The 21491-nt window shown below is 41.1% G+C and overlaps 1 protein-coding gene across 9 annotated transcripts in view; it reads left to right on the top strand.

The window, feature by feature from the left end:
• The first annotated feature begins 596 nt into the window (after window positions 1-596).
• Window positions 597-21491, top strand: part of PPP6R3 (protein phosphatase 6 regulatory subunit 3) — a 77764-nt gene continuing 56869 nt past the window's right edge. For 7 of the 9 annotated variants that reach the window (XM_075426361.1, XM_075426360.1, XM_075426359.1 and 4 more), the window contains exons 1-2: window positions 597-723; window positions 14993-15075. The gene's annotated coding sequence lies outside the window, so the exon portion shown is untranslated. Of the gene's footprint in view, window positions 724-9074; window positions 9265-14992; window positions 15076-21491 lie in introns of all 9 variants that reach the window. The other 2 variants (XM_075426357.1, XM_075426358.1) reach the window with 2 other exon arrangements.

Genomic DNA, 21491 nt, shown 5'->3' with positions numbered 1-21491 from the left:
CCCCCACCTCCCGCACGCTAAGCGAGGGCTTTACCGCGCGAGCCATCTTCCCTGCTCGGTGGCACCTCCCCGCCCCGCCCCGCAGGCCGCCACACCGCACTCCCTCCAACCGACTTGTTGTCAGGCAGTTTGGCGCCCGCGCCGCGCCCTGAGGGGCGTGGCTCGGAGCACTGGCCAATGGCAAGACGTAGAGAGTAAGGATACGGGGAGATCGCCACCACAGTCGCCCACCCCTCCCGCCGTGACCTCCTGCCGGGTCTGAGCGCCTCATCACTAGATTGGGAGCAAAGCGTTTTTTTTAAAAAGGAACCTGCTCATTCTATTGGGCGAGGGAAACGCCTGTCAGGGTGATGCTTCCTTGTTGCTAAGTCGGGAAGGTGGGAACCGAGGTGCACCCGCCCCATACGTTGACTGGACAACAGGAAGCTGAAAGCCCGCCCCCATCCCCTTTCGACCCTGTTGCAGTCGCGTAACTGAGTGACTGACACCCACCAGACTGCCAGTGAGAGGCCGAGACCCACACACCGCCCAATAGAAAGGCGCAAGCCGAAGAGGAGGGTGGTGGCGGGGCGGTATGATTGGCAGGTGGGGGGGAGGGAGAGGAGGGCTCGCAGGAGCTGATATGTCCGCCATCTTGGAGCGTTGGTGATGGTGACAAGCAGTAGCTTTCCCGCCTGAGTGGAGGCAGCCTGGGTCCTGTGGCGGGGGGACGCGTTTGCCGAGGTATGGGCGGGATAGCGGTGAGCTCTCTGCCGTCGCTTCGAGCGGACCGATGCTCCGGCGGCTGCTTTTCTGCGGCGATGCGGCCCTGGCGCCTGCTCCCTCTGTGTGGGGGACTCCGGACGCTCCTCAGGCACCGCCGGGCCGGGGCCTGGCGGGGCTGCTGGGGCCTGTCGTGTGCGACGGGACGCCGCACACGCACCAGTGAGCCCGGAGCGCTCGGGCCAGGCGCGGCGGCCCACGGCGCGGCTGCAGGGTGCCGTGGGCCTGGGCGCGGCGGGGAAGGCCCGGGCTGCGCCGGAGGGAGCCCTACCCGCCCGCCGCCTCTTTCTTCCCGTGGCCGTGACGTTGGGTCCTTCGGCAGCTGCCCCGAAGCTTCTTCCTGGTGGCTGTACCGCTTCATCCCCGGTGGGGAGCCGGCCGCGGGGACGCCCTGGCCGTTCCACTGTAGCTTTTGGGCGCGGAGCAGGTCGTGGCGCGGTTGGGTATGGTGGGCGGTGCATTGTTTCCCGGTAGACCGAAGGAGCTCTAAACTGTGTGTTTTGTCGAAGTGGGAGAAGCTGTCTACGAGTACTTCCTGCCTGGGCAGTCGCTTGTGCAGTTGCTGTAACTTCCAGAACTTTATTCTGGCTTCACTGTTGTCTGTCGGATAATAAAATAGATAAGCCTTGCTGATAGCTAATTTTGCATTCACTTTCCTTCTTTAAAATAAAAGCCTGAGTATTTTTGTGAGGACACTGCCTATTTTGTTAGGGTTGGATTGTTTGTGGGTTGTTTGATTTTTTTTTTTTTTTTTTTTTTTTTTTTTTTAAACAAGGCAGCTTCTTTCGATTAGAGTTTTTTTAAGAGCATAGCAGTGTTTGGGTAAGCTTTAACTGCTGGTAAATATATTTGGCAAAATCTGACTTTGAACCTGCCAGTTCTTTTGGTTTTGTTTTGCTTTGTTTTGCTTCTCGAAGCACAGGAGGGAATTAGTGTTACAGTCTTGTGTTTTCTCTGACTTAAGTACGACTGAGGCTAAAGATCATCTCTGTCAGGATAAATTTTTAGAACAGTGGGGTGCTTTGAATAGGTATGTTGCTGTTTTAAAACAGTGTTCTGAGTGGAAGAGTACGGAAAACTTACAAGTGGGTGGATAGCTTTAGGAAGTGTTCCTTGTGAGTTGTTGGACAACTTGAAAATGAAAGATTATGTTACTGCTAGTGATCTTACTTGGGTTTAAAATGTCCTTCAATGGAAGTAGTCTAAATGTACTCTTAACAGTGTAGTGTGGGTTTGGTTTTGGGTTTGTTCTGGGTGCTTTTCTTGTTTGATTGTTTTGGTTTTTTTTAAATTGATGAATATTAAGCTTGTTTGAAATTTCCAGCTAGTATATAAAGTAGCTTGTGAACTGCATGAATATGTTTGCTTTTTTTTTTTTCCCCCCTGGAATACTGAAAGATGGGAAGTCTCCCTCTTTCAGTGTTCCAAACAGGTCACTGCAGTGTGTATTTTCAGTACAATGTACATTGTAGTAAGGGTCTGTGATTACTTAGCTCTGTGTTATTTGTTTTCAGTAGTGAGGCATGGACTTACTGTAGCTTGCAAGAGTATTATACAAAAGAACACTACAGAATTATCTTTGAATATATAACCTCTTAATGAAGCTTCATGCACATGTGGTATCCAGTCTGCATATTTACTTCTTGTAGTTCTAAGTACTTGTTTAAATTCACTGAAGTAATTTGTTTGCTCTATCTATGATATTGCTTGAACGCAGGTGATGCTTAGTTGCTGTGCGAAAAGCAGAATGCATATGCAGTATTGAATCCTGCACTTTCTGAGTTGCTAAATGAACTTCTCTTATAATACTACTAGAAGATTTTACTTTGGTCAGAAGAACTGCGGAAGAGGTCTGTTTACAGTGGACTTAGGCAAAACACTGAGTTAAAGTGAAAGTTGTAGTTTAGAAATTGAGGAAAAGCAGCCTGTTCCACAGGAATGTCTTGAAGTAGGCTAGTGCATTATAGTTTCTTTGCAAGCAAGTTAGATTTGTATGTAAACTGCTGTGAGTAGTGTATTTGGATTCTTTTAAATATAAATCAACTAGCCATTATTATTCCCTTATGGAATTAAAGATATTAAATAGTTTGTATGTCTCTCCACGATGCTGCCTGCAAACTGTTCACTCTACTTCTGTTGACTTGCTAAAGTGAGAAAACACGATTGTTTCCTTCAGAACCCTTTTCTCTTGCACTTAACAGAGGTGATGCTATAGCTTGTATACCAATCAGAGAATCAGCTGATGTTCTAAGAGTGAAATTTAAGTGAATTAATAGTGGAATCTGAATTTAACAGTATTAAAGCAGGAAATTATGTGTATAGTTCTAGTATTAACAGATGGTTAGAGAGTGAACTCTTATTGTTGTGGTTCAACAGCTTTGCTGCTCTACTTGGCTTAAGCTTGAAATGCATGTCCTATGAAATGCTAAAGAAAACAACGAGTATGGAATTGAAACAGTCAGTAGGGAGAAACACTTTGGACTGTCTAGTCCAGTCTCCTTTCTCTTCATTGATGTCCCCTTTTGTCAAAGTGCTTAAAAAGCCTTGAGGTATTTGCTTAACTCTGCAGTTAGCTAAGATCACTCTGTATCAGTATATTGAAATAAGACATTTTCTAGCTTCAGTGTTCCAGCATACTACACAACATTTTCATAAGTAGGAAGCTTGCGTATTCACTTCTCAATGACTGGGTTAATGTATGTCCTTTAGAAGTCATGATGGAAACTGTGGCTTTCCTGCTTGAGAAGAGGCACTAGTGTGAGCATAGTGATCTGTTCTGAAGTAAAGTAGGATGTCTTAAGCATATTTGTCTACCATCTAGATTTAGCTCTCATAACGGCATCTTGATCTGTAACCCTAAAGATTGTTGTGTACTCTAGGTTGTTTCATATGCCAGGTTTAGGAATGGTGTGTTACCTCAAAAGTAGACACCACATCCAAATTCTAGAGGACCAGATGTCTGATTGGATTATCCGAAGAGCAAAATGTGGAGCCGTTGTTTTTGGTAAAACTTTCCACAATAATAAAACAAATAGGGAGAAATGATAAATAATATCTTGCTTGCCTCATCTTATTTTGTCAGGTTGGAGGAAGAGAGCAAAGAACTCGGGGAACTATTTAGTGATCATGTTTGATCCTGATATTTTTGGGGTGAGAGGCAAGCCTGAAAAATCAGTCAGAAAATAAAGTTGATAGCTTTTCATAGTGTGTTTAATTGTTTTTGTGGTGTGTCAGGGTGCCAGCATCTGTCTTGGAAACTGTGTGCTACTAAGCAACTAAAGTAAAATATTTTTCTACTCTTGGATAATATATGCAGCTCTATAGCTAGCCTGGGACACTTCTCAGGCAATGGGATAGACTGAATTGATAGGATTGTGAAGACATTTGGTATAAGCTGTTAACAGCTTGCTTGTTTGTGGAATATTTCTTCACACAGTACTGGGAAAAAATGTGTTACTGTAAAATACGAGACTCTTCATGACCTTTGTTTATTTAATAACTTCCGTAAAATGCCAAAAAGTGTGTATGTGATTTGGAGCGGGTGAAAAAGTTCACGACTAACCGTTTGGATGTTCTTTCTTCTTGCTGTTACTCTGCATAGTCATCCCCTAATCCTGTTAAATGGATGTATATTTTCCTCTTTCATGGGACTCACACTTGGAATGCTCAGTGACAGAATCTATGCAATGTGTTGCATGCCATCAGAGGAAAAGATTATCAAAAGGGCCTCAGCATACAAGTGTATGGAACTGTGTAGCTGTAATACACTCTACTGGAGTGGTGGTATATGTTGTTGGGCATGTTGGCAAAACGTCTAAGAAGCACACCTATGAAACTGGTAGTGAGGATTTGGTTAAAGATGTGAGGGGAGGCAGAAACGAGTAAAAAAACATGTACGTATGCACAAGCAGAAGCTGCCTATAGTGAGATTTGAGGGTTAGTTTTCTTGGAGGAAGTTTTGAGAACATTCCTGTTTAATTTTGAATGAAGTGATTCCAAGTATTTATGCACAGTCGAAGTTCCACGTGTGTAAGGAGATGGAGTCCATGGTCTAGTGGTCTCCATCCTGTGTCCACTGTGTCCTCTTGAAAATGAGCAGTGAAAGACCATAGGCCAGCTCTTGTCAGTTGTGCCAAAAGATACTTTTAAACATGAAGAAAACTCTAAAACCTTTTTATGATGACCAAGCAGGTTCTGGGTGAGGCTTGTGAAAGGGCCATGTGATTTCCAGATTGGTAACAAAACATGCTTGGGATTAAGGATGGAAACATCCAATTTTTTTTAGTAAAAACTAATGACTTGTTTCTGGGTTTTTAAAATATCTTCTAGAATATAGCAATTGCAGTTCTAAAAGCATTGTCATTGTTATTATGTATCAGGTGAATCATAGGCCTCTTTCATCCCTGCTACGAAGTTGCACAGTCCCCACCTTCACTGACCATAAGCAGAGTTTCTGACTGGGTCGGTGTTATGTATAGTAAGATTCTATTGTGCAAATTTAACTTCTACTAGAGGTTTTTGGAGTGAATCTCATTATTTCCCAAACTAGTAGTAGAAAGAAAGATGCTTCTGTAAATGTTGCTCTAGAAGAGTGAAGCATAAGACCCTAGTTCCCAGTTAGGTGATGCACATTTCTTGCTTTTAATAGTGGTGGTGCATTCCAGATGGAAGTCCATTTGAAAATTGCAGTAGCGTAGGGGTTGTATTCCCATCTTCCATGTTTGTCTTTATGTTCTTTCAGGCTGTTACGAAGGAGGAGTTTGTCACTGCTCATGGCAATTCTGAGGGCTAATAGCATTTTGGTAAGCGTCTTTTCATTGCTCTGAGTGACAGCTGTAGAAGTTAGACTGAACTGGCTATGAAGTAGTCAGTTCTTCCTTCTGACTGTGTCAAGCAAGCATTCATCAAAGGATCCTTCTGTGTGTGTACTTGACACTGATGATGGGCTCTTTATGTCTTCAAGCCACATTTAGTGACAAAAAGATACTGTACGCTGAACATGGTACTTAAATGAAATTTGTCTGATAAAGGAGGTGGTAAGGATAACGTTAGTGAGAGGTCTGCATTTCTTAATGGTCAAGGTAAAAAACCTAAATGCATCTTTTCGTGTTGCTTGCCTGTACTGTAGTGATTAGTGTGCTGATTTTGTTTTAACAAGTGGTGCTTCAGAGAAGGGAAACAGGAAATTTAAAGGCAATGTAGATAGAAATCCAGTAGTTGTGCAGTGGTGTTACACCATCTTTCATCAAATTGTTGAGCTCTGCAGGTTGTAAGAAAAGATAATAGCTGTCATGGCTGTGACATTAAGCATTCAGTGCTTAATTTTAATAAACTGCTACATACTCGTAAAACTTTACAATTCCTTTTGACATTGATGAGTCCTTCCTGTTGCTTTAACAGTGGTGTTATGGGATGGCTTTCCCCATTTAAAAGGGATCTACTTTGCCATCAGATTATGAAAGCTGTGTCTATAGTTCTGTAGCTTTATTGTTTTTTGGGCTAAGGCTCTATTCTGGAGTCACTTATAATTCAAAAGCTTGTAAGTTTCGTGGTGAGACTGGTTATATGTTATTGGGGACTGAACTTATAACTTTACTCTTTCTCAACCCATTATAAATGTTTGATTGCTTTTATTTCAGTAGTTGAGCCAGACACAGTTGTCTTATTAATATGATTTCAGTCATAGATGGGTATATACTCTTTTTTTCCTGTGGCTGTCTGTTCCAGTATGCTCTCCTGGTGTACTCATTTATTTTGAGAGCCAAAGAAAGAACCTCAACATGGGTGAACTGAGTACCAGCCACACCTAGCTTGGATATGCTGTGCTTCAAAAGTGCAGTTTATAAATACAAATTAATGCCTAATGCTCCAGTTACTGAATAGGGAGTTTAGTTGCCCAAATTTGAGTTGTATAGATGGGGTATCAAAGGCAGGAAAGAAATACTGAATCTCTTACATATGTGGGTGGGTGTGTGTGGAAAAAAAGATACAATATCTGAAAAACCCGTGGGTTGTTTGATATAATTTGTAATATAGGAAACACCTGTGGGTGTCTGATACATTTTTCATTATAGGAAACTGGCTTCCTTTTAGGGAATAAGAGAAAGCAATTATGTTAATGCTTGTACAGGAGCTTTTTTTTTGAAATACACTGGTCCACTCTCTGGACTCCAGAATTCTGAAGTTTAACTTTTACTCCTCAGAAAAATGTGCCAGCTGTAAGGCTGGAGGCCAGAACGCAATGGGGTTGCTTTTTTCCCCTCACATGTTGAAGTTGTAGCCCCATGCAGCCAAGAATGAAATTGTTAATAGATAAAGTAAAAAATCTTTGACTATGATACTGATCATGAGATCACTCTCTCATGGGAGGGGGAATTACAGATTATGTCAATATTTATAATTTTTTTAAATTTATTGGAGATTGTGTAGATCATGAGTGTGAAGATAAAGGTCTTCTCTGGAAATGTGAATCGGTAACTATGATGTTATATAGTGGAACTACTAAGCAGCAGAATGCAAGTAAAAATGATATATGTGTTTTACTGCTGAGTGGGTTTTTGTAGAGAAAAAAGTAATCTCAATTTTTATTATAGGAAAAACTGCAAGCAACAGCCAGTGAATCCATCCCCCCCAAAACTAACAAACTGGCAGTTGAAAGTAAAGAAAGTGGGAGAAGGAAAGAGATGAAGCTGTCTTTTAATTGCAGATAAATCACTTGTAGATTTTTGTTTCTAGACTTTAAAGCATTTCAAACTAAGTTAATTTCTGTGTCACTTGCCACACCAGTGACTTGACTTTATGGAATGTTAGTAAGATTTACATGACAAAATCGGTGTGGAACCCTAAATTTTACTTAAAAGGATAGAAGATGTAAGTTCAGGTCTTAAGTGAATTGACTTCTAAGTTTCTGCTCAGCAGGGTATTGCTTTTTAGGGCTATATTATGGAATGCTGTTATAAATACCGTTTTAAGTTCTGAGCTAGTATTTTAAACGGCTTGCTTTCTTTGAAAGTCTATTCTTCAAATCCCTTGAGTGTATATTGATATCTATTGGTAGCTAGAGAAGGGAGTTGTAGGAACAAATGGGTGCTAGAAGTATTCTGTGGATTACTGTGTTGTAGCCTGTCTTGAAATGGCATGAAGAAAGTAAGAGAGAAAATATAGCCAGTTGAAATATAAGGGTCGTTCTAAAATAACATTGTATCCCTAAACTATGGCATGTTGCTTGAATGGGTTTTTTGAACTCCGTTTGCATATATATATTGTTGTACTTATGATACTGCACAGCTGATGCTCACTTCAGTGTAAAGATTTAGAGTATGAAAGTAATTTCTCTTTGAAAACAGTTTTCTTATCAATGCCACTAAATCTTTGAGGTAGACTTGCCCTGTAGTTTGCTACTTGCAACTATGATAGAGTTTTGAAAGACACTGTGTAGTGACTGTACTCTTCTGATGCTCCAAAGAGAAGTGTTGAAGCAGATCTTTAGAAAAATGATTTTGAAGATTACAGAGAAAACAGAGTAGATTTAGCATTTCCATATAAAACTTTGGCAGCTTCTTAATAAGTAGGGTGCGTGTTGCAGTTGGAAGAAGGTGGTTTAGTGTTACGCAATCTTGATTTTTCTAATATTGTCCATCAGAACAGGAGTTCCATGGGGAAGGCATACTTCTGTAAAGTGCAAGCACCAGAGGCATCTGTACCTGAAAAATGTGGTGTAATTGCAATATGCGTGGTTTGTAAAAGCACAGTGTGGCAAAATTTGGATTACTGAAGTGATTTGCTTCAGAATATAAATTGCCTAAGGGGTGGGAGAAAGAGGAGGAAAGATAAGACTAACTTAAAAGCCACTGCAGATTCTTATGTGTAAAATGCCTCCTCAGTGATCTTTCATTATTTTGCTGGGTTTCCAGTTTCTGTTCTACAACTTTTTTCATATACTCAAGTAAAAATGGTAGTCATTCATTAAACTTATGTAGGTGAGACTTGGTGAAATGTTCTAATTCAAGGTAATTTTCTCATGGTTTTGTAAGCTGAGTCTCTCAGAAAACTAAAGCTAGTCATGCCTCAATCTGTAGTGTTGCTATGTAATGTTAAGTCCTCATTGTTTAAATAACATGGGACTGGGGGATTTCTAGCATTTAGGATTACAAAAAAATGGTGGTAAAATGCTTGTGGAAGATATTGAATCTCTATTCAGTTGTGTTAATCTTTGAGTAATAAAATCGCAACTGTTTGGCATCCAGTATTTCATTGACATTCCATGTATATTAAAATATTTTTCTTTTCCAACTACTTAACTTTGTCCTCAGGATATCTGGAGAGATGGGGAAACAGTTGTATAGACTATTTTCACGAATATACGGAGTATGTTCTTGTGAAGGAAAGGAGAGTGTTCTTACTTGGTTAAAGGCTCAACTAAAGGCATAACATCGGTACTAAACTAGGGAAGATTCCAGATGGCACTAAAGCATTTGTCTAAATGCAGATACCAACATTTAGGTAAGCAAGTGTCGTAAAGTAGCATCACTTCCCCTGTATCCAGGTGCTGCTGTTGTATTTTATTTCTCTTGCTTGACATTGGAATAACTTTTCTACTTTTGTCCTAGGGGTTGTATTGATAAACATGAAAATTTAGGGACTGTAGAAAGAAGTATAGATGGGGCTTAAGCTTTTTGGTAACTGAAGTCAAATGAGTAATTTTTCCCCAAGAGTAAATCAAAATCAAAGAATTATTTCAACCTGCTTAAAGATTAAAAGAGAAATTATCTTCAATTTTTCTTTTCATGCTATCAGACCTGTACACTCTTTGAAGAGTGCTAGGGATTCCAACTTTCAGTTTGAAAAGCAAAACATGTTTGTGATACTGTCATGTTAGGGGAGGATTAGCCTATGTATGCATACAGGGTGGGTTAATTAGTTCTGTCAGTTTTCGCAGGATATCGTCGCACAGAAATCATAGGTAGTATATTTAGTGGCTCAGTTCTTGATATCCTAGTTTAAAGTGTAGTCCTGCCTGACATCTTGAAAGTGTGCCACTGTCAAAACTTATTTTAATAGTTCGGTAAACCTTAGTGTGAGGGGAAGCAGGAAGATTATCTTGACCACAGCCTTTAACTAGTGCAGTTCAGGTAACCGGCGAGGAAAGTCCAGGTTACCTGAACAACAGGTCCAAGGAACCTTTAATGAAAATGAGGCGTCAAGCAAGAAACGAACAGCTTTGGATTTAATTTTGAAGTTGCTGTCTTAATGTAAGAGTCCAGTCTAATTCTGGCAGCATCTGATTGGAGCTTCAGGAGGCAAAACACCCGCAGACTCCTAGAGGCTGCTGACTTCCACCTCTGCATTGCGAATGATCTTAAGTACTCTTTTTAGCAAGACTAAGATGTTGGGTGAAAAAGAAAGCTCATTGAATTCACTGTCTATATAGAAAGAACACTCTGGTGTCCTGGTTAGTTGCTGCAGTAAGCAGCTTTCTTCTACCTCAGTGCATTTTCGTGCACCTCAGAACTTGATTTGCGTCCAACTTTCAAGGTCTAATCAATGAGGTGAAAAGGAAGATGAACTTGTTTATCTGAACAGTTAAAGGTTGTTCAGAGAAAATGGGTATGTTCAGATGATACACTACTGTGTCTTGCTGGAAGTGTCCAAGACAGTTATGCACACGCTTTTGTTTAGTGTGCCAAACTGAGTAGTGTTTTGAGTTTGAAAGCTGTGTGGCCAGTTAGCATGCAGTTGTACTCGGTTTAATTAAGGGAGGTGAGAGACTGGGCTGGGTAGCTTTGTTACAGCAAAGTGTCTGATGCAGATGTATTGCCTTCTAGTAATACTGGTTCTGGTACTATCTTAAGGAACTCTGTATTGTGCTGTTGCCAGGTATTGGTAAACACATTCAAACAGTAGTCTTCTCATCTCTAGCCTGCTTTTTCAGCAGCGTTCCATCTGGGTGGGGAGGAGTGAGACAGATTGAGTGAAATGCTGACAGTTGACTGTGGCTCCAGTCATGCACAGCAGCAGTGCAGCCATGGTAACTGTATCCTTGTGATCTGATGTCTTAGACTTGAAAAAAAAAATATCCAAACCCCCACACTCTTTGAGACTACTAACTGGAACAGAATAGAATAAATACTTAAGGAAAAAAAACCCTCTGCTGAAATTCATACATGAAACCTTAAGGCTGTCTCCTTAAGCTGCAATAGTTTTTCCTTAAATGTTCAAATGAAAAAGGAAGTGTACTGCTGAAGCAGTCAGTCGGCATTACTGTTTTTTACATTTCTAGAGTAGTAGTACAAGAATTCAGGACTCATTTACACTTGCAGATTATCAGATGTCTGAGACAGTAGTAGAACTGATGTTGAATTACCCAAATTCAGCCTTGTGTCTTGTTCTTATTCATCATCAGATTCAGGAGAACTTCTCCTCTGCTATCCTGCAGCAGGCCTAAGGTGATAGAATTTGGGGCACAGATGGAAGAGGCAAATCCTGGTTGCCCTAGTAGTGTGTTCCCTCTTCCTTGGCCGTGCTGACTGTGGTGATTGACAAACCCTTTGAGCTGTTTCAGTATGTGGACTTGGCAGAATAACTCCTTCCCTTCTTCCTCCACCAACTGCATTTGTCACCTCTTAAAGTATGTTTTTTTTACTTGGAAATGACTTGGCAGAAGTTTGTCCAGTGTCAAGGAGCCAACAGAGGGAGACTGCACGGTAAGGGATAGTGCGGAGCTTTTTTACCTAGCCAACTTAGCCTCCTATAGCATTCTTGTCAGAGACTGGATGGACTTTCAGTTCTGGTCCTCATTCTGTGCGTGGATGGTGATACTTCAGCATACAAATGTGCCCTCTAAGCAAGGTGTTTTGGAACTGATAGCAAAGCATTCCAGCTTTAGGTCCTAGCATGAGCCACTTCTTACAGTGTTTAGAAGTTGGCTTGGTTATCATGCAGATTTTTTTTATAAACTTCACTAGTTCACAAATGACAATAGTGGACTAGATCAGATGCACGTATTTCTCTGCCCTTCAACTGTGTCTGCCCTACCAAATTCACGGTGGTGGACAACATTTTAAGGTGAAATTTCTTTTCATTGAAGACTGTTTGTTCAAGGGATTGCTTAAATAAAAGGCTTTGGGAAGAGGTGTTCCTGATTAGCTTCTGTAGTGAGCCCTAGGTCATGAGCGTTCTAAGGAGGACACATTATTTTTGTTTCTCTTACCAGACATTTGGAGACATGTGGTAAGGAACAGTGATGATTTTGCAGTGTTCTGCCTTGAGCATTAACATTAAGCAGTCTTGTATTGCTAGACTGTAACTTCATTGGGGAATCTTTCTGGGCAATAGCCAGTGTAAAAAGGAAAAAAAAATTACTATTTTTTAGTTAAGTGTTGTTTTAAACACTTGCTCTTGTTCCGAGTATAATATGGCCCAAAGAGGGAATAGAACTAAACCGTGCAGTGACCTATGTTTCCCATTATCAGTTGTGGTCTGGACACCTTTATTGTTCCTGAAGAGATGCTGGTGTTCTGCTAGTAGTCTTGTCAGACTGATTGCTCCCATTATGAGGGTGTGGGGGCCACAAAATGAATCTGGAATTTTTTCATTGAGGTTTTTTACATCACAAAAACCTGATTTTATATAACAAATTTATTTCAGATAGAGTAGGCTATATAAATTACTGTTTTGAATGCGTGGAATGAAGTACAGTAAGAGCAGCTCTATTCAGTAGCTTGGAATTCTTGCACATTTTTACTGGGATGCGTATAAGTTGCACTGGTTTTTATAAGCAGAGATCTGTTTAGTTTGTGTTTGGGCCAACAGAGATGCATGGGAGTAGTTTTAGAAGCAGACGTTTCCCAGTCAATGCAGCACTTACAAAATCTGTGTAGTCTTGCTTATGACAGCTGGTCACATAGTGGTTAACTATCTAAAAAAGTGTAAATAAAGTTCATCAGGTAATACTTTAGAACAGGCTTTACCATTCTGTTACACTTCACGTGAAGATGGATGCTACCCTGAATAGCTGTGCCCTGCATATCCATGCTCACATGTTCTAGTGGTGATGAGTTTTCATAGTTTTGTGTTGGAATGTAATACATATACATCACAATACATCCATTTTGCCTTTGTGTGTTATCTTCAGGTTTAAATTTTTGATATCTTCTATCATGGCCTCACTTCTCCCTGACAGAAGTACCATGTTAATGTAGCTGAACTATTTCTGGATGTGAGCCATCCCTGGATGTAGGAAAGCCAGATGTAAATAGACTGGAACCTCATCCAGTCAGTTTGGATGCTTTTTGTTACTATTTTAAGGAAAAAACTTCTGTGTTTTTTCTTTTTTTTTCTCTTATCTGTACTGCAGTCCCTTTCAGTACCTCATCGGTGCTGCGGAGGGGAACAGTCTGGGCCGGTAAACCATCTGTACCACTGAGTGGAAGTTGTTCTTTAAACTAAACTCTACTCTTACAGATTCTGAGGTGGACTGAAAATGTCCCGATTGATGAGAGCAGGCTTCTGGTGCAACACTATTCGCAGGGTATGCCATAATACTTGCACTGCTAGTATCTTGTTAGTTTTGATTATGCAGGTGTTTTTATTTTTCCTGTATAATCCTACTGTGTTGAATTCAGAAGCTGACTGTTCTGGTGCTAAACAATGATATTTAGACACTGAAGTTTTCTTTTCAAACAGAAAGAGTAATGGAGAAATACCAGAAAGAAATCCTTGTAAGGGGAGTAATAATAGTTTGTTTGGATAGTTTTACTGGCAATTGAAATCTCTATGGACAATATCTTAAAAATTTGTAAACTCTTCTGAAAGTGTATAAAGGTAAGCAGGCTTCTTATTTTGCTCACACATGACAAAATTGAGCAGTTTGGAAGACACAGCTTCTTATCTTTAACAGGGAAGATGTAACATTAAATCATTCTTCTCTTTGGCAGAATACTTGAAATGCTTTTAAGGTGTGTGGTTTGTTTTGGTTTGTGTTGTTTTTTTTTTTTTTTTTTCTTCCTTTGGCTAAAGACATATTTGTGACAAACTCTGAAACCAGAGCTTTTCAGCCAAATACTAGGCAGTCACTGACATGAATTAATAAATGTACTACTATATTTGCTACCCTTCCTAGTTGCTAGTATTTCTGCTTTTTTTTTCCATGAACAATATTACCCATGTTCCCAAAAGAAACAAAAGTCTTGTCTTGCTTGAAACCTGCATTAAAAAGCAAATTTAAAAAGCCCTCTAACTGGTGGAACGGGAAGGTGAATTTTAGTATTAGAAATGCATCTCAGAACAACCAGAAACGCTACATCAGAAAAAAGCATCAATTGATAGGATGCTTTTTCTTGCACGTTTGATGTTGACCAAAGCACAGGGAGGTGAAGTGTCACTCTGAAACCAGTTACAGATATCTAATTAAGATCTTTAATGTTACTTTGCTTTATGTTGAAATAATTAAGTATTAATGATGGAATTTTAGGTGACTGACTACTGTCTTAAAACAGCTGGTTACTTTGTAAAGTCTGTATGTGGACTGTGTTATGTTTTTCAAAATTAAACTGATTTCAAATTGAAACTGACTGAACTGTTTATACAGACTTACACCAAAGTAATTGGTATTGTTAATGCTTGTATGTTTATTTCTGTGCAGGTTTGTAAATAAATCAGATGTTAATACAGCACGAGAATAGTTACCAGGACAGAAAAAGAATGCTTCAAAAAACTCTAGTAGTGTGTATTCAGATTTTCTGAATCTGAAGACATTATTTCATATGAAATTGCTAATAGTTTGTAAAAAAGGAAAGTCTGGGTTTGTGTTAGATTCTACAGTCAAATGCAGATTATAAAGGCACTTATATTTCAGTGAAGCAATGAAGGTTCTTCCTTTGTCTTCCAGAATTCAAGGAGAATGTTTAATTAAGGTTAATTTAAAAGTAAGTCTTTCAGATGACAAGCTGCTTTTGAATTTGTCTACTGCACTGAACTGACACTTTTCTTCATAGCAAGTTGTTTCCTTCTTCTTTCGTATGTCTTATTCCATGCAAAGCAATGCTTAGTAGTCATGCAGTTGTTGAGCTATTGAATAGAACCTGTTAACAGTATTAAATTATAAAATGTGTTTGTTTCTTTTTGTTGTTGTAGGAGGAAATCTGCTGCTTCTAATTCAATCCTAATTCAGTCCTGCTAATCTGCTAATACTGTAGACTGAAAGATTTTTTTTTTTTTTTGCTGTTGCCAGGATACCCTGTAATGGGCAAGGAGCCTGAGAGAATACAAACCGTTCTGTTTTTTTAACTTTTAAAAAACTTTTGTGTTGAACAGGTAAGAAACTATTAAACTTCACCTATAGCAGTAGGTTTAGCTTCTGCATCTATAAAGCCTTATCTTAAAATTTAAGTGTTTCCTGAATGCTTTAAGTTTTTCGTGTCCCTGATGTCCACTAAAAGCTTATTTACCTGATTTCTTTAGGTTCACATTTACCACCATCTAAGTTGTTCTTCCTTCTCCGGTCCAGACTTTGTGACCATTCATTCCCTTGACGTGCAGCTTTTTTCTGCCTACTTTGTAGCTGGCTGTTTCTAACTTTGTCTTTTAACCCACACTGCTGTTGTGCTATCTTTTTTTCTCTGCCTCGCTTTGGTCTTACAGAGAATCAAGGGTCATGTAGACGCACTGTTGTGATTATTCTATTTGTTTTACAGGATACATGTTTTAAAGTGTTTTGGTTTTGTGCCAGGAGGTGTATCTGATGCCCAGCCTCCAATTCTTTGGAAGAGGTTTCAAAGCAAATGTGTTCATGAACTGACATATATTAGGTATAAATGAGGTTTAGCACCATAGGTTATTGTATTGACTTATGGTAATACTGTCTTCTGCAATTGATTTTTTGGTACAAAACTGCATGCTTCATTGTAAAATTGTCTTCTAGGTAGCCGTGCATTGTTTAGCTTGCTGTCTGTAATGTTACGGAACCATCTGCTATTCTCAGTACATAGATTATCTTCATTTCCATTTTGAAGATAATTGGGATAATTCAGAATATGAAGAATCTGAGTTCTGTGACTGGTGAATATTTTAAACGTGTACATCTTTGAAGTGGAGTTACTAGAAAATGACTTTTCTACTTGGGCAGGAGAGATCAGTGTCTATTTTGTAGTTATTGCAGGTAATCAAGATCTATATTTATTAACACTTACCTATGGTTTGAGATAGAGTGGAGGAATTGACAAGCATGCACGTTTTGCTTGGTATAAAATTGCTCCTGTAACTTCACTGCAAACTGTAGGTGTCAGCTGATTTCTTTTGCGGGATGGTTATGACCTCCTGAATTTTGAGGGGTTGGTGTCTCTGAGTAAACATTAACTAGTTTGGACTTATTTATGTGCTTCAGCATGTCAAAGCAATTCATTATTGGGGCATCCAGTCGTAATGGGGGGGCTGCATATGCACATGATGGATATATATTTTATATAACTTATGTTAAAAATATAGTTCTGATCGAGACAGAATTGCAGTTAGTTTGCATAAATAAGGGAGCCTAGTATGATAAATAAGGGTGAAAGTGATTTCACTTCTATCTCAATTCTTAACTAATTTGCAACCACAGCAGGCCCCCTCTTCTCTTGTCTGATACAGGAGTGAAAGTTGCTACTTACAGGAGGGAGTGGCAGCTCTTAAAGAGGATGTTATGAAAAATACTGTGTCTTCATGGAGTTTTCTGATGTGTTTCTCTCCCAGTCAAGAAAGGACTACTACATAGTCTTTTGCTTGCATTTCACTCAAATGTGTGTGTTCTGGAAGTATAATAGTTCAGGAGCATAGGTATTCTAATTTAGTATAATGACTGGAACGAGTTGTATCTGTAGTACAAGCCTGAATTGCACAATAGTCAGTGAACATGCTGAAGTGTTTCTCTTGTATTCCGAAACATCGTTTACTTACCTGGGAATTCTTGATGGTGTTTGGAAGAAGGTGCAGTGTTTTTTTTTGGTATGTAAGGGAAACTTTACCTGCAAATAGTTCAAAACAGTGAAATGTACAAGGAATGTTCACTCACAATTCCTGAATCTCACAATGTACTGTTGATGAAGTCTTACAAAGATAATTATAGAATCATAGAATGGTTTGGGTTGGAAGGAACCATTAAAGGTCATTTAGTCCAATCCCCCTGCAGCGAGCAGGGATATCTACTGTTAGATCAGGTTGCTCAGAGCCCTGTCCAACCTGGCCTTGAATGTTTCCAGGGATGGGGCTTCTACCACCTCTCTGGTCAACCTCTTCCAATGTTTCATCACCTTCATCATAAAACTTTTGTTCCTTTTGTTCCTTTTATCCACTCTGAATCTCCCATCTTTTAGTTTAGAACCATTTCTCCTTGTCCTTTCATAACAGGCCCTGCTAAAAAGCCTGTCCCAATCTTTCTTATAAGCTCCCTTTACATACTGAAAGGCCTCCATAAGGTCTCTCTGGAGCCTTCTCTTCTCCAGGCTGAACGAACCCAACTGTCTCAGCCTGTCCTCATAAGAGAGCTGTTCCATCCCTTTGATCATTTTTGTGGCCCTCCTCTGGACCCACTCCAAGAGGTTCATCTCTTTCCTGTGCTGAGGGCTCCAGAGCTGGATGCAGGACTCCAGGTGAGGTCTCACCAGAGTGGAGCAGAGGGGCAGAATCCTCTCCCTCGGCCTGCTGGCTGTGCTGCTTTTGATGCAGCCCAGGATACGGCTGGCCTTCTGGGCTGTGAGCACACATTGTCGGCTCATGTTGAGCTTCTTGTCAACCAGTACCCCCAAGTCTTTCTCGGCAGGCTGCTCTCAATCCCTTCATCCCCGAGCCTGTATTGATACGAGAGGTTGCCCCAGCCCAGGTGCAGGACCCTGCACTTGGCCACATTGAACCTCATGAGGTTCCCATGGGCCCACTTCTTGAGCTTGTCCAGGTGCCTCTGAATGGCATCCTGTCCCTCAGGCGTGTCAGCCGCACCCCTGAACTTGGAGTCGTTGCAGATTTTCTGAGGAGGGTGTGCTAAATCCAACTGTCTACGTCATTTGTGAAGATGTTAAACGCTACTGGTCCCAGTACGGACCCCTGAGGAACACCTCTTGTCGCTGATCTCCATCCGGACATTAAGCTGTTGACCAGTACTCTGGATGCAACCATCCAGCCAATTCCTTATCCACCAAATAGTCCATCCATCAAATCCATGTTTCTCCAGTTTAGAGAAGGATGTTGTGGAGGACAGTGTCAAAAGGCCTTGCGGAATTCCAGATAGATGACATCCGTAGCTCTTCCTGTGTCCGCTGGTGTGGTCACTCCATCACAGAAGGCCACTAGGGTGGTCAGGCAGGACTTGTCCTTGGTGGAGCCACGCTGGCAGTCTCAAATCATCTTCCTGTCATCCATGTGCCTTAACACAGCTTCTAGGAAGAACTGTTCCATGATCTTCCCAGGCACCAAGGTGAGGCTGATGGGTGTCTTTCACTAGATCAGGTTGTTCAGAGTCCCAGCCAGCCTGACCTTGAACACTTCCAGGGATTGAGCATCCACAGCTCATGACCAGAGGCAGTTCCCTCAGCCTTCGCTTGTGTGGCTTGTGCCCTTGCCCCCATCTCGAAGGCCCTGAGCTCGGCCCACACCCCACGTATCAATGTCTTTCATGGACTAGAGAGACCAGGAGGGGACAGAGGAATCCCAGTGTGGTCAACAAAGTATCAGATAAGAGAGGAGGAAAGCATTTTTACTGTTACTTTTTTGTTTTATTGTTTTGGGTTAATGTTTATTTCCCAACCTTGAACAGAACTCCTAATGAAGCAACTAGAAGGGACCTTAATGCTGCAGGCCAGCACTTGCGCTGGCACACCTGCAGTCTTCTGCTTTTCTAAAGGAACAACTGTCTCTAACTTCTTTGCTTGATCTGTTGCTATTCTTTATGCACCACTGCAGAGCATCTGGCTTCATTTTCAGACAGACATCAGGGAGCCTTCTCGTCCTCAGACTAAAGAAAGCCCACCTCCAGGCCCTAGGGACCTCAGTGGCCATCCAAGGGATGACTCCTGTTGCCCCAGTACAGCAGCATGGGGAAAGCCAGGTTTTCTCATTGCCTTTTCTTGGGGCTCAGGGCAGAGGAGATGGCAACCTTTCAGGAGGGGTAGGGGTGAGGAGTGGGAGAGAGAGAGGCTCACACCACCTGTGGCAATTAACAAAATAATTGTTAATGCTGGGAGATGAAATGAGTGAGCCTGCATGACAGGTGGGTGGAGAGGCCTCCCAGCTGATGCCACGTGTGGAGGCTGAGCTGATGGTAGGGTGCTGGCAGGGTGCTCCTGCAATGCTGTGTTGATGGTGTCGTGGAGGGTAGCCCTGGCATGGTGTAGTGGTGCCAGGGGAGCCATGCTGGAGGTGGATCCACTTCCACTGGTTGTTCTTGATCTTTGGGTGGATCCACCTCCATGGGCTCCACTCCATCAGTCACATGAATGATGGTCATTGCTACCATGTGGCTGATTGTGCTCCACCTCTGATGCTGCCTCTTCTGCCTCTCTGTCTCCTGCAACCACCTATCTGTCTTTCAACACAAAAGTGGGCAGCCATTCAGATTGCTGCTGTGGGACCTCTTTGTTCCAATCATTCTTGGAATTCAAAGGCTTTGAAACTCAGCAAAATGTGAGCCAGCTGTCTGGGGTCTGTTTATTTATAGGGCCCAGGAGCAAATGGCAGTTAGGTGGCTTGTGACACCAGGAGGCCACTGTGATGGCAATGTGTGTGGCCAAATATGGCTGCTCTGGGAGTTAGGGGGGCTGTGGCCTGAAAGATTCCATCACGTGGGAGAAAGGGGGGGTGGGGAAATGATGACTGAGGGCACCTTTCCTGGGGGTTGCTTCCACGTGCCATTCTGCTGCACCTTGGGCTCACGGACTGCCTTCCACTTCCCCTCGTGTGCCTGGGCTCCAGCCCACTTCTCATCCTGTGACGGATCCCCTGGATGACTCCCTAGTGGCAGCAGTGTGTCAGGAGGGTTGGGGATCCTCGGTGACCTCTCACCAACCCAACTCCCTGCAAGTAGTGGAGCCCTCTGTGTCTGAGAGCAAAGCATCCAGATAGCTTGCAGGCAGCAAAAGGAGGTGCAGCCAGCCTGCACAAGGTCTCCCCGTGCTCCATAACAAGATTGTTGGTTGGTTTTGTTTCCATTTCAGTATGTTTTCTAGTTTGCTATGGCATTTTGAAAATGGGAGGATGAGGACTGTGCGCACTATTTGAAATATGGGTGCAGTACCTACTGAATTGTTGAAGTAAAAGTGTTTGGATTTTGTATTCCATTCCTTTTAATTTTAAACCATTTATTGGCTCCCTCCTCCACAAAGTTTCTTAACTGTTAGTGTTAAGTAATGGAGTATTCCTCAAAAATTAATTTCCTCTAGGGTTCACTTCTATGGCCTGAACAGGCTGTTCTGAAACTGAAGAGACTGCTATGTCTGTCTTTGTCTTTATGTGAGATTTTTATTCTGTCAAATTGATTTTACATTTTCAGAAATTTAGAAACTGTGCGATGAAAACTCTCCTGTATGACTGCTTTTATTTTTTTTTTATTTGTGATTGTTGTATGTAATGTAGTTAAATCTAGGGACTTAGCACTCATGATGGGCCTCACTGATTGGTAAATAAATTTCCTTTCAAATAGGTTATTGGGTAAGTATGGTCTCTGTTGTATTATGTGAAATATTTCAAATAATAGAATGTTAGGGATAGAAGATAAAGAATTCCGTATTTTTCCCCTGAACTGTCAGTGCAGAAGCAGCAATGTGTGTTGCTGTGTGTAAGAGACTGTTTCTTGCATTCATCAAGTTGGAAAGAAGTGGGGAACTCAGTTACAGCATAACTGTATAGCTGTAAATTACTATTGCCTTATGGAAAAGAACTATTTAGGTTCAGATCTTAAAGCTAGAATACAGGTGTCTCATTTTTTTTTGTATTGTTCAAATTGCCCTCTATTCTAGACTAAATGCATAAGTACTTAATTTTTCTATTTAATATGTCTTGGGATATTGACTACTTTGAGGAATTGTGCCTCAGACTGCAAGGGACAAGCAGTTGTAGACAGCAGGTTTATAACAGGTGATGCTCTGGCTGAGTGAAATAGGCAATTTGAAAAGTAGCCAGTAGAGTCTTCTCCGTCGATTTGGGTGACTGGTAAATCTGTTTAGCTCTAAATTGTTTTCAGATGTGCTTAGTTTTGTTTTGAACAGGTGGTCCATTTCCAGTGTCAAAATAAGCACTTTAAATACTAGTATGGTGTCTAATTATACTGTCCATCCTTTGGAGAAAGGGGAAATAAACAGCAAAACTGGAAACTAATTAAATATACCTAGGGGCTAACTGGTTGAGGTTACATGAAGCTGGCAGAATGGCATATTTCGCATTTTAAAGAAATCACTTAATGCATTTAAAGGTCTTAAATATTTGCAAATTCTCTTTTGAAATCATAAAAGCGTAAGAATTGTTACTTTGTCTTTCCCCAAACTTACCTACCTGTTTGGTTTTTAGAAGGCAATGAATTGATTGCAGTAGAAATGCTTTTATCAGTTAGAAATGTAAGACCACCTTGAAAGCCTGTGGTGGCACCAAGGACGCTGTTAGTGGTTGCTCTCCTTGCAGTTGTGTTTTGCTTGTTGCTACACAGGAGTTATTTTGCTGAAGCTGGCTACATAATTTAGGATGTGTTGCAATCACGGAAAAGTTCGTGG

This window comes from Opisthocomus hoazin, chromosome 7, assembly GCF_030867145.1.
Source record: "Opisthocomus hoazin isolate bOpiHoa1 chromosome 7, bOpiHoa1.hap1, whole genome shotgun sequence".
In the NCBI taxonomy this organism is placed as follows: domain Eukaryota; kingdom Metazoa; phylum Chordata; class Aves; order Opisthocomiformes; family Opisthocomidae; genus Opisthocomus; species Opisthocomus hoazin.
The sequence above is the reverse complement of the archived record's forward strand: the minus strand, read 5'-3'. Positions and strand labels throughout refer to the sequence as shown.